We start from the raw sequence: 14093 nt of genomic DNA, 5'->3' as shown, positions 1-14093 counted from the left end.
GAAATCTTACTCTCTGAAACAATAGGAAGTTCGTGATTTTCTTTTTCACTCACAGGGTTAGTGCGATGGACTTATACAATAGCTCTTCATATGACATAATATGGAGCAAAATGCACTAAAGGACAAAAAACAATAGATACTAGGAAAGTTTAGAAAGGGAAGGCTTCCCCGGGGGAGTGGGGCTTGGCCTGAGCAGAGAGGACAGCTGGACACTCCTGGGAAAGGAAAAGCATCAAATGAACTTCAGCCTGGGGGTGTCAGTGGGCTGGGGCTGAGCCTCATTAACTCTGCTCTGGGTGAGCGGAAGTCCGCTCCTAGGAATGCCACCACTGATAAGAGACCCACCAACCACTGGGAGCTGGCGGCTCTGCTGATGTCTTCCGGAGAATAGAGTCATCTCCAGGTCCTGGAGGTAATAAGAAGTGACAGACGGTCTGTTGAGCAGAATGGAGCATTTGCTTCCCCAGCTTGCAACATTTGCTTCTGGGATAAATCAGCAAGTGCCCTCAGCCCCTCCCCAGATGCCTCCAGGGCAGGGTGGGTTGGGAATCTTTGCTAGAGGCAGAACCCCCTGAAGCCCGCTCTAGTGCAAAGGTGGTTGGGGGTGATTCAGGGGTATTTCAGGGGAGGTAAGGACAGGGAAGCCAGGTGGACCATAGGAAATCCTGGAAAAATTCCGAGTGCCAGGGCAGGGCTCTGTCTCTGTCTGTTTCATCACCTCTGTCTGTCTGTCTGTCTGTCTGTCTCTCTCTCTCTCTCTCACACACACACACACACACACACACACACTGTGGGGCCTCCCACCTCTATTTCTCTCTGCAGGCTGTCTTTCCCAGATACTCCCCAGCAGAAGGGAGATACCTGGAGGGCTGCAGAAATTAGAAAGGCAAGGAGGCCGTGCTTCGCCTGCCAGCCCTGACCAGGGAGGACCTGAGATGGCCACTGTTCTCATTTCTGGCTTCAGAATCTGGAGCCTCCTGGCAGGGTCTAGAGTTAAACTCACTCCTCCTGCCCAGATTCGATTTGTTTCTGGAAGGTGACTGAGTACAAGTTCAAGCGAGTATCTTGGAAGCACTTCGTTGACCTAGAATCCAGCCATTAAAAGCCCAGGAGATGTAAAGGGAGAGGCAGAGGAAGTGCCATTGGCCTCAGTTGCCCCTTCCTTTGTCTGAACGTGAGACCCACCACTTCTGGTTTAAACTGGAGGGAGGCCCAGAGGAGCAGCTCCAGGAAGAGGCTGAACTCATTCTCTGCCTGGGTGGGGAGCCCTCAGTGCAGTGATCAGAACTGACCAGAAGATGGAGCCAAATACCCTGGAAACCGAAACAGTTTTACTCTGGGGGTTCTAATTTCCAGGGCTACAGGGCACAAAGTAAGCCACAAAGGCGCTGAGAGATGTACTCAAGGTCTCCCATTAGCCCATTTACCCCCCACCTCCTGTCCCTGGGGCCAGCAAGTATCCTGCCTCACTCTCCTCTCTGCTCTGCCTTGGGATTCTGGTCCAGCCTAGTTTGTTCCAAATGCCCTGAGTAGTTACAGCTCCCGTGTTAGGCTGAGGGCGGCCTGGGTGGGAGCTGAGGGCAATATAGTGTACTGTGGTGTGGATGGGCTCAGGGTTTTCGTGTGTTTCCCATGTGGAGAGATCATTTGAACCTCTCCTGTGCCCCCACCCCACAGCCACGCTGACTTTGGGCAAGCCTCTTAACCTCTCTGACCTTTTCTCACCTGTAATTTAGAAGCTTGGCACTACAGACCTATTGGGTTGTTTGAGGGGTTGCATTAAACAAGCAATAACAGCTTGGAGCACCATGACCATGGTACACATAACAGAGGCTCAATAAATATGAGGGCTTTGCTGTTGCTAGAACACTGGGTCGAAATGACCTAAGTGAGACAGGAAAGCAACGATGAGCACGTAGGCTTGACTGATGTAAGTAACAGTGTCACTGGGTGTCATGCCTCCTTCACTCCCCCTCCCCCTGCCCTTTATCCTGGGCCCCCACGTCAGCTGGTTCCTGCAATTGACTGATGATCATCTTTTCCTTGGTGATCATCTCCTGGTTCTGTGTGACATGAAGAAAAGTCAGACCTTGCCAAGGAGACAAGGCAGAAAGGAAGTGGCAGGGGCGGCAGGGCCAAAGCACGTGAGAGCCCCAGGGAGGTCACAGGGTCCCAACCTCTGACCTCAGACTCTACTCCCTCATTCCCTGAATTCCTCCAGAGTTCAGTCACCCTTCCCTGCTGCTTCTATCTCCCTCTGCACTCCACGCCACATGCTCTGGCCCCTCCACGCCCCGGACCCTCGCCTGAAGGTTCCTGAGGGCCCGCAGAGGGCTGTGTCCCAAGGCCGGCTGCGATCCTGGGCTCCGGGCAGTGGACTCCATGGGGTCTGCTTCACAGGCACGCCTGTTTCTGCAGAGAGACCCGACACTTCCTCTGGGGACAGAGATGGTGCTTTCATCCCTTGTCTCCTCCAGCTCAAGGCCAGAAACTCAGTCTGCTTAGGGCAGTGGAAGGAGCCCTGTGCTAGGACTCAGTGACCCTGGTCCGAGGTCTGGCTCTGCTCTGACATCTGACGTTGGGCGTTCCCTCCAGCCACCCTGGGGTGACAGCAGCCCTGCAGCCAGAGCCTCCCCAATGAGTTCATTTCTGCACTGCAACTGAGCAGCCCCAGGATCAGGCCTACTCTGCTCTGACTCCAGGGTGACCTCTGGCAAGTCCTTTCCTTCAGGACTCAGTTTCCCTGGTTTTTCAGTGTGTGGGGAGTCCAAACCTATGGGCTGGAGCCTCTTACAGCACTTGTCTTCCTGTGAGGGAGACCCAGTGCCAGTGTCCAGGACCTGGTGCCGGGCCTCACGCTCCCTCAGTGACCAGTGCCCTTGCCATTCTCCTCCAGACCCTCGGCTGGGGTGGGAGATGCCCAGGGCAGCAAACCAGAAGAGGAGCCGTCCGGGGGAGGAGATATAACCTGGGGCAGCACGGAGCTGCGAAGGGAGCACTGTGATGGACAGAGGTTTTAATCTGGACTCCCACACTGTCTCAAGGCTATAACCTCACACCATGGATGGTGGATATCAGAGTCCTTCTGGAGAGCGTGGGGAAGGCAGAGGAGGGAGAGAATCTCCGGGCACTGAGAGGCTATGAGGAAAGGACAAAAGGGCGAGCAGCAACCAGAGGAGAATGCTGAGTGTCATCTAACTGTCCCAACTGTTCAACTTCAAGAGCCGCTCACCGCTGAAGGCAGCGACACTGATTCATCTGCTGCTTCGCAAGCTGCAGAGACGTTTGCTTGGAAGTTAAATTTCCAGGGATGAAGGAGGTTACCTGGGAATGTGGCTGCACTAGACAGAGGACCCTTAGAGCTGATGGCCCCCCTGACCAAGGTGAGGCTGGCACAGGACCGGGAACGGAGTTCCTCCAAACCACCGCTGCCCTGTGAATCCCACAGTCCCCTCTCCCAGGCCTCTGAGCCCCGCTTGGTCAGTAACTGCTATGGGTGGGGTTCCAGTCCACTGCTTCGTCAATTCACAAAGCAACGAAGTTCCTTCACAGTTAACCAACGGCTTTATCCCCGGTCCTCTTGTCCCCGAGCAGAGCTGCCCCTCCTCATGCCAGGACATCTGCCTGCCAGGAACTGCCTGGTCACCCAACTGTTCTGACCCAGGAGGAGTACGGGAGCCTCACCATCGGCTCCGCCCTCTCAGATGCTCCTCACACAGCCTCCCTCTGCTTTCTGCTGCTCCTTCTCTTTGTCATTATCTTTGCCAAACCCTGGAGGTGGAAGAAAAACAGGCCCAGGTGAGAGGCTGGTTTGATGGCGTGACCTGAAATCGTCGGGGCTCACTTCCTCTGCTGCCCACCCCGCCCCTTTTCCTTCCCCCTTTTGTATGTGCAGTTTTGTTTTGTTTTGTTTTGTTTTTTCAGTTTTCTCAAAGCACTTTCACAGCCATTATTCCATTTAATTAATGCCCACTGCCATTTTCAGAAGTGGGTATGGAAGGGGTTATAGACCCATTTTACAGAAAGGAAAACAAGTCCAGAGAAGAAAAGTGACGTCTCCAAAAACATACCAGGAAAGCGGTGCTGTGGTGGGAGTGGAATCTCGGATTGCTCCCTTCCATCCAGGCTCCTTCCCCAAGCCAAGCAGGGCATGGCTATTGTTGAGGAGACCTTCCTGTCCCTCGTCAACAGTAAGTGCTGGCCCTACAGTTAAGCACTTTCCCCAGGAATGACCTGGAGTCTCCACTAAGCACCACACACACTGGGATCCGCCTTGGGGCTCCTGTGGGCCATGGGAAGGGGCGCGGGCACCTGCGGTATGGGATGACAAGCGAGTGACCGCATGTGAAATATGTACACATGACATGCAAGAGCTTGTCTGTGCAAACGTGAACCACTCACAGGCGGGAGTGGCCATTTCTGCTCACATAGTCCCTGCCCCAGTATTGTTGTCTGCGGCTCCACTTTTTTTCCTGTAAATCCTAATCAGACCTCTGGTGACACTGGGGAGGTTTCCCGCTGAGCGAGCCCCTTCTCCCACCATGCCCAAAATCATAGCCCTTTGAAGGACATGCCCTGGACACAGAGGAAAAAAAATCCAGGCAAGTAGGAACTCTGGAACTCACACTTTAGGACAGAATCCACCTTGATAGAGTGTCCTTCTGTGCACACCAATCTGAGAACAAAGAATGACAGCAGCTGGCATCTGTCTGGCAGGCTACAGTTTACAGAGCCTGTGTGTGGACAACGTCTTCTATGATGAGCACATCAGCCCTGCGAGGTCCACATTGTCAACCCACTGGGCAGAGAAGGAAACAGAGGCCCTGACGGGTGACTTTCCCAGGAATCCACAGGGACTCAGTGCTCACCCCGAGTTCCCTCTGCCTGAAACCCCATGTATCTCCGGACAAAAGGAGACGGGTCAGGCAGAGACTTGGGCTGCAGAGTGAGGACTATAGGCCCTCCTTGCTTCCTGTTCTCTGTCTGCCTCTGCAAGGCCTTGGCCTCAGAGAGCCTGTGAGTCTAAGGGAGGCTGCCTCTAGCCCAGGAAGCACAGACTCCAGGGACCCAGAGCCCTGGACACTTGGTTTCAGAACAGGAGCAAGGGCCACTAGGGCCTACCTCTCCGCTCCTCACGATTCGATCGCCCGGCTCATTGAAGCCTGGAGGAACTGGACTTCGTCCGCTTGGCCTTAGTGGACAGAGTTGGGGAGACTGGGTAGAATTTCTAAAGAGGCAGATAGATCCCAACTCCACAGAAGGCAGAACTTTCTTATGGTCATAGCTGCTCCAAAATGGAAAAGGCTGTCTCCTGAAGTGGTGGGTTTCCCAACACCAGAGGCCATACTGGGGGCAACCTGCTAGGGATAAAACAGAACTGAGTTCCTCAAAGTGTAGCCCACCTGCATCCGCAGGAATGACCAGGGGGATTCGTACAGGGGCAGGTTCTCGAGCCCCACTCCAGACCCACCAAATCACACTCTGAGTGTGGGCCAGGATTTAACCTTTTTACAAGTCCCCAGTGATTCTGATGGAGGATCCTGACTCGCAAATGAATGTTTGAGATTTCCACTCTGTAAGAATACTCTATGAATGTTTTCCCTTTCATCTCTGCGATTCTATGCTTCTAGCATACTATGAAATATGTATTTGGGTATATATATAAGGGGTGTGCTAAAGACAAATTACTTTTAAATTACAAAGTTACCACTCCATGATGAAGGATGTCTGACCAAGGAGACATTTGGGGGCAGGCAGACCACAAAGGCAGCTGTTAATCCTCCTCGCCCCTCTACGCAGTGCTCAGCTGGCTATTTTCACAGGTCTCTGCCTATGTGAGTCTCAGTGGTCCCATCCAATCTCATCTCAACTCCCTTGCACCCAAGTCCCAACGTCCTTCATCACAGCAGGCACCTAGGAAGACACCTAATCTGGAGCTGGAGGGCAGACCGCTCTCTGTGCTGGGCTAGCTGATGCTGTTCTTCTGGGGCCCTCTCTAAAATTTTACACTCTCTCCCCTCCTGGTCTTCAGCCCTAAAGTGGACAAAGTGTAGTCCAAATGTCCTGAGACAGTCAGAGCATGTCCTGAGACAGTCAGATCATGACAAATGTTTCTAGCCAAAGCCTGGGGCCCAGTCCCACCCTCACCTCCCACCCCTTCCCCCTTGATCTCCCTGTCAGCTGCAGGGCACACCTTCCATAAATTGTGGGTACATTCCATGTCAGCTGTAACCATGCTCTCCCCTCAGACCCAGTGATGTAACTTCCAAAAATAATCACTTACATATTCAAAGATGCGTATATGGTATCAACTGTAGCATTATCAAAATAATAGAGCCAACAGAATATTGGCTAACACATACATAGTACTTGTTTCATTTCCTAAATGCTATTCTTGTATTAATTTATTAAATCCTCACAATGACCCACAAGCCAAGTGCTACAATTATCCTATTTAGAACTTGTGCATGGCCTTTCAGTAATTGAAAGATAATTGGAAAAAGCCGAAGAGTCTAACGATAGGGGATACCTCAAATAAATTACACAGCTTCCCTAAAATAGAACATTATAAAACTCTTAGAAGTAGAGTTAAAAATATTTAATGAGCCATAAATACACTTGTAGTATTTGGTAATATAAAAAGCACAGATAAAGCTACATTCCAAATGATTAAGTTTTGGATGAATATGCATGTGAAAGAAAAAAATATTGTGGGGAGGTCTTGGCGGGAAAGGCTTCCTGGGAGGCTGGCATTGAGCTGGGGCTCAGAAACCTATGCGGGGGCCTAGGGCGGGCTGCTCCTCAGTGGAAGCTGCATGAGCTGTTGCCACTCATAATCCCCAGGTCAAGGAGCCCAGGGGGCACTGAACTTGAGATGCTCAGTGCTGAGAGTCCAGAGATCACTGTTCCCTCCTGACTGTTAGTAACTATGGGTGAACACAGCCAGGTCCTACCCCCCCCTCTGGGCCTCAGCTTCCCATTTGTACAAAGGTGATAAGAATGCCTTCCCTGACTCTCCCCTGAGTCAGTCTGGAGGTGCAAAGCTCAAGTGAAAATGAGCTATGCGGTTCCTAAAGGAGTGAGGCTGGGCTCTCTCTACATTACTTGTTATTCAGGGCCAGCCTCACAGGCCTGTGACTGGGACAATGACACAAGGCCCACACTTGGAAGGGCTGACACTTGATGTGTAATGTTCTATAGTCGCCATCTTGAAATACTTACTAACTTTATCTTTGAATTTAACTCCTGTTAGCAAAGTCAGATGTGACCCTGAAGCAGGTGCTGGGGGCTTGAAGCCTCAGCTCACCCACGGCTGTTCACTCAGTCTCCTGGCGGGGCCCCGGGCACCTGTGCAGGTCCACACCCACCCAGCAAGCATCCCTGTGCCTGCAGTAGCACAGCTCTCAATCAGAAATAAAAAACAACATGACAAGCAAAGAGAGGGGACCACAGAAGAAGATGCAAAGCTTTATTCTTGCTTTTTAAACAAAAACCCCTACCCTCTCATTTTGCACTGGAGTCTGAAAATTAAGTAGCCAGCCCTGGGTAAGTCCAAAACTTATCCAGAGCTGGCTATAAGGAATAGCGCTTCCTTTCACAGGCAATGAAGTTGGGCTTAAAAGGAATTCAGACAAGCGAACACAGCTGGAAATCGCTCACCAGCGGTGTAAGGCAGAAGGTGAACCCAGGTCAGTTGGACCCCAGAGCCTGTGGCCTTGACACCGTGCGGCAGGCAGTGAGGTGACTGCGTGGGCGGGGAGCCGCTGCAGAGCTGGAGCCCCTGGTGCTCTCCAACCACAGTCGCAGCCATCAGGGTCCACACCAGGTCAGTCTCTCACCTGGAAGGAGAAGGAGGAGCCCACCTGGGGGTGCTGTTCTGTGTTCTCTCTCCCTCCTGTTGGATCCTGGTATCTCCCTTCCACACGCTGGCCTTCGTGCATCCTGTCCTAGTTTCTTTCTAATTTCTTAGCAGCGTCAGGTTCTTTCCCAGGTGGGCTTCATGTGAACTTGAATGAGCCAGCACACAGACATTTTATCTTCCCACTGCCTGTGTTTTAGGTAATCAAAAGAGACAGGTTATAATATGCATTTAACCAACACAACTCTTTAGAGACCAAAACTCTATTGGAAAGAAAGGGCGTATTGTTTACCTTCCTTCAGGATATAACAGAAAGTTCCAAGTTAAGTCACGTCCCTTGGAAGGGTGGAAAATCATTCAGTTACCCTCGGTCTCTTAGCTAGCCCAGGCTTGGCTTATCTTTTTCCCAGTAGGGCAAGATTGTCAGTTTTTGAATTATTTCTTTACTGCTCCCTGTTAAGTAGAGGTCAGAATTAGCTAATTGGCTCAGCATCTGCTGGCGCCACGGACGATCCCAACCCCTTGACTCCACCTCCTCTTTTGATGGCTGAGAACCAAGAAGTCAGTGCTGTGGTTATGGACACCAGTAGAGAATCTGCTCTACCGCCTCACGCTGTGTGACCTCAGGCTACCGTCTTAACCTCTGCAGGCCACAGCACCTTCCTCTGTAGCCAGAGATAGAACAGTTCCAACTTGGTGGGGCTGCTGTGAGGGTAAAGGCAATAATGTCTTTACAACCTTCGGCACAAAATAAGCACTCAGCTAACAGCTATGATTAATTAGTAATTAATAACTAGTAATCTTAATAACTCAGCTAACAGTTATTAAGATTAATAGATTGAAAGTGGCTCCATATCAGCCCTGTGAGTGAGGGGCTGAGCCAGAATTAGAACAGCTCTCCTGGGGAGCTGCTGTCAGAACCATTGTTCATGTAATTTGTACTGCATCGTTTCCCAGTCTGGTACAGGATGTGGCTTCAGTGATGCTGGAACAAGATTCCGTAAATATCTTCTCCACTAAACACGTGGATTTCAGGGAAGAATGACTGCTGGTCCAGAATCTCAAGGGGAAACCCTTCTCAAACTCATCCTGCTCGCCTCTTGCCCTGCTTTGAAACCTGCTCCCAAAGTCCCTGCTTATTAAGAGGAGCCAGACTGATCCACACTTGGCCCCACTCCTGCTTCCAAGTATCCGTGACAAGGACAATCACAGGACCCATGGGCGTTTGTTAAATCCAGGAAGTGGGCAATGTTTCTTCACACTTTGGTTCCCTTAGCCCAAAGACCCCTCCTACCCTCTTTAAAAATAGGAATTGTGCCCTGGCTGGTGTAGCTCAGTGGATTGATTGAGCATGGGCCTGTGAAGCAAAGGGTCGCTGGTTCGATTCCCAGTCAGGGCACATGCCTGGGTTGCAGGCCAAGTCCCCAGTAGGGGACACATGAGAGGCAACCACACATTGCTGTTTCTCTCCCACTCTTTCTCCTTCCCTTCCCCTCTCTCTAAAAATAAATAAAATATTTTTAAAAAATAGAAATTGTTATTGAGATCATTGTAGATCCACATGCAAATATAAGACACAGTGAGATCCTGTGTGCCCTTTACCCAATTTCACAACCAGACTATTGACAGCAATGCAATCCACCTCCCATTCAGAGTCCTCCGTTTTCCTTTGTACTCACATGTGTGTGAGTACACACTCAGCTCTGTACACTCTGTATCACAAGTAGGTCTGTGTAGTGGCCACCACAGCCAAGGTGCTCCATCACCACAGGGGTCTCTCCAGTCACCCTTTTAAAATCCTACCTTCCTCCCTCCTCCCCCAGCCTCATCCCTGACCCCTAGCAACTGTTCATCAGCTCTCTGTTTCTATAATTTGTCATTTCAATGTTATATAAATGGAACTACGCAGTAGGTAATATTTTAGGATTGGTTATTTTTTTCACTCAGCATAATCCCCTTGAGTTCTTCTGCGTATCAATAGTTTGTCCCTTTTAGTTGCTGAGCAGGAATCTGTGGGCGCACCACATTTGTTCAATCATTCCCCAGTTGAGGGGTGTCCGTGTAGTTTCCGGTTTGGGGCTATTACAAATAAAGCTATGAACATTCGGGCTCCTCCCTCCTTTGGTCGCGAAGCAGTACAGATGCTCTTACTTCGCTGTGAGCTTGGTTCCTGCTGTTGCAAACATGACTTGTCGGCCCACTGTCCTTTTCTACGCCAGCTCCTAGTGGCTTTCGATGGTCTGCCCAGATGTTCCCCTACACATATTTATCACCAGACAGGCACCTCCGAGCTCCTCCCCTAAAAGAAGTAAAATATAACAAACATGAGTCGGGGAGCCAGACAACCCGACCTCACACTGCAGGGGCTCTCACCCTTACAGCTGTGCAACCTCAGCAAGTCACTAACTCTCTGAATCTGGTGCATAATCGTCGTATTAAAGTAGCTGGTAGACAGTAACATTTCTTTACTGGTAGCTTATGGCAGCAGCTATCAGTGTAACGTAATGGTGAAAAACAGGAAGTCTGGTGCCGGACCACCTGGGTGGGGATCCTGACTCTACCACTTGTTGGGTATGGTGACCTTAGGCAACTTATTTAACCTCTCTGTGCCTCAGTTTTCCATCTGCGAATGGGCATGCTCCTAGTACCTATTTCATGATGAGGATCGAATACATGCAAAATGTTCAGAACAGTGCAGGCCACACAGTGTTCACGAAGCATCAGCTCATTTTGCTATGTGGCAGGCACTATTTTAAGTGCTGTACACAGATTATTTTGTGTAATCTTATCAATGACTTTATAATACAAGTGCTATTATGAGAACAATTTTACAGATGATGAAACTGCATTTAAGGGATTAAGTCACTTGCTCATGATCCTTGGGTTAGAAAATGAGGGAGACGAGATCTGATTTTGCATGTCTCTGCTCCTAACTTCCACATCACTCTGCAGGCTCATAAATGTGGGTGGCACTGTCCTGCCTAGCAGAGCAGTTGGGAAGATTTACAGAGAAAAGTGTACTCCACAGTGTCTTGTATTCAAACTGCTCCACACATGTTAGTGTCCTGTTAAGTATTACTGGTTGATGAATAACAGATCAATCTGCAGTTCTATATACAGCAGAAATTGGCCACTTAAGACACAAGCCACCAAAACAAAAGTAACAATTTAAGGGTTTTGATGGATGCATCTGCAAATATTTGCAATGCTGACTTGACCCAACTATCATAACCAGATTTGGGGTGAGTCCATCCAACTCACCCACAACTCATTATAACATAAGGCTTTGCATCTGTGATGCAGAAACTGCTCAGCCAGTGGCACCAGCGTGGCCTCCTACAGGACAGAGGCCGCACATTCTGCATTTTGTCCTCCAGCCCATGCCTGGGAGTAGCCTCTCAGTCAGTGTGTGCAGAACCCTGGTGCGGCTCTGGTGTAAAAAGAGACCGGGCCAGGCATCCAAAGACTTGTCGTATTCAGGTCCCCACAGAGCCTCCTATCAGCTGTGTGACTTCAGGGGAGTCACTTGCTTATGCGGACTCACTGTTCCTGGTGTGAAATGAGGCCTTTTAACCTTATTTTTCTGAGAGTCCCATTTCAGCTCTTGATTCTCGAATACCAGCAAAGCACTAGGCCACCCTCTCCCCGCCTCCCTTCCTTTTTCTTCCCTTTTCTTTCAGTCAGCCAACATATACGTCCTACCATGTGCCAGACCCTATGCCAGAAGCTGGAAACTCAGGGCAGGCAAAACAAAGACCAAAAAAAGGTAACTTAAGTGTCTGATGATTTACTGATGAAAATGTGTATATTCAATTCTGACTTGGAAACTTTTGCAACATACATGCGGACTCTGCAGTTCTTATTATTCTCAATGGTATGTGAGGGAGAAGTAAAGGAAGAAAACAGTTAAGAAAAACTCTTGAATTCTGACAGAAACATCTACAATTATTGTGAAGACAATTCAAGCCTCGACAGGCTTGGCTGAAACTGCCGAGGTCAGTTACACCAGTCACCCCGGTGAGACTGGCTGGAAGAAACTCTGCTACAAGATACTCCCCTTCCAACTTAAAAGTGTTCTAAGAATCTAAGCGTATCAATGCATTCGCAATGAAGTTGGGAAGATGAATTCCTCTTTAGAGCTAGATTAAAAGCATAGCAATGGTCCGTGTGTAGAGAGAGGCACAGGTGAGGCTGACAAGTAGGGACAGAGCATCCCATCCCTTTGTAGTCTCTGCGTGTGTCCTTCACAAAAGTGGGCCGGTCAGAAACTTCCACGTCTAGAAAACTCAACACTGTTGTGTGAGGGCCAAGCGATGCATCAGGGCGGTCTTCGTCTTTAGCTTCAAGGACAAATGAATTCAAAGAATGCTTGATTTTTAAAAAAAATTTCCTCTGAAGAGCAGATTGGGGAAGCAATAGTTAGATATGAATTTGACCAAATTTGGGGATTTGACCAAATGATGAAATAACAAGACAGTGAAATAACAGGAGTGGGAAGTAAAGCAGGGCGGAACGAGTGAACTGGTGCTTGAGGCGTAGCAGGGCGCGGTTCGAAAATGACACCATTGAGGGAGTCCTCAAAATTCTCCTCATACACATTAGCCAGAGATCTTGATGACATGTTAATTAGGAGGTCTGCTATTGTAAGAACTTCCTCATTTCTCAAATACTGCAAGTCTTTTCTGAAAATGAGCATCACACTGTTAAGACATAATGAGAGATTTCAATATTTACCATTTGTAAAATACGCTTATTGGGTGCTCACTGAGGCTACAATTTTATTCTGGATTTTCCCAACATGAAGAATATGCTCACCTTTATAACTGATAATGCATCTAAAAATACAGGAAAATGTCTTTCTCAAATGATGACCTCAATAGCAACTATTTATAAAACATCTCTCCCTCAAGCAGGTCTTTAGATAAAGACAAATACAAAGAGAGAGTCCTCATTCAGGTGGAGAACCCACAAGTCTTGTTTCCTGATTGTGGGAAGTGTGTGTGTGTGTGTGTGTGTGTGTGTGTGTGTGTGTGTGTGTGAGAGATAACTTCAGATTTGTGGGAATACCTCCTATATGAGTTACTATTTCACATTTCAGAGGCTTGTCAATCTGGGTATCTATGCCTTAAAAAAATTTATACACATACACACACATCAAAAGCAGTAAGAAAAAATAGCTTGTCCAACAAGTTTCTGAGGTACTACATAAAGAGGAAAATACAACAGGAATTAGTTCATGGAGGTCCCTTTCTTTTATATCAAATTTATAAAGTCTCTTTTTAATCATAGCTTCTAAAGATCTCAGTACTAGGAAAAGAAGCATTTACTCCAGCTATAACTGAACATTTTACCTATTGACTTGTTAAGTGAATTGGAAAGGGTGGTAGCGTGTATTAGGACATAACAGGAAATCTTAGACACCAGAAAACTAAGCACCAAAAGAGTAGGTATCATCAAAAAACTACATCATGTACCCACCTCAAACAGAATAATGAAGCAGATGCCATCCAAAAACCATTATCACAATCCAGTAGGTTCCAAAATGTCCCCTGAATTGGCCTATTTACCTAAGAATGCATGGTTTATACGCTCTTATTCTTCTATCTCTCCTGAATCAAGGAACTTTATTTTTCGTATATTTTAGGTGTTATTCAGAATTAATCGGTCCTTTTGTCATTTCACTGGTGGTCTCCTAAATATTTTGGGTGGATGGAGGGAAGCTAACGAGAGAAATGAGGAAGAAAAAAAGGCAGCGAGTCACACCTGGCTTTTGTAAAGTTTTATCTGAAACTGGTCAAATTCAGGACTACATTCTAGTTAGACACATCAAGAGAGTTACCGTTCTGTCCCTCACATCTATATATCCCTCTTCTTGAAAGAAAAGCCTTAGATGTGTCTCTGGATCAAAGAGTAAAAACTGCAGACTTTCAGTTTACAGGAGTCTGAACAGGCAGTCGGCAGTGTGTGACCGGTTCTCAATCTTCCTCACAGAGCACCCTGCTCAAGGGTTCCAAGCTCAGACCCAGCAACTGAGCTTGAGGCAACGTATCAGAACTGGAACACTAACTTTATTAAGAATGAGGCAACTGTTTTTCTGAAACTGCAATATTACTCACTTTGGAGAGGATAAAATTTGTCTATTAGAAAGAAATAGTCAATAATTTTTCTGATCACATGAGAAGAGAATAAAAGCAGAGCTACATTTTTGTGTGGTTGGCTCTGCCCCCCTACCCCT

This window comes from Artibeus jamaicensis, unplaced genomic scaffold, assembly GCF_021234435.1.
Source record: "Artibeus jamaicensis isolate MK-2021 breed Jamaican fruit bat unplaced genomic scaffold, CSHL_Jam_final contig_432, whole genome shotgun sequence".
NCBI lineage: Eukaryota > Metazoa > Chordata > Mammalia > Chiroptera > Phyllostomidae > Artibeus > Artibeus jamaicensis.
Note: the sequence above shows the minus strand (reverse complement) of the source record.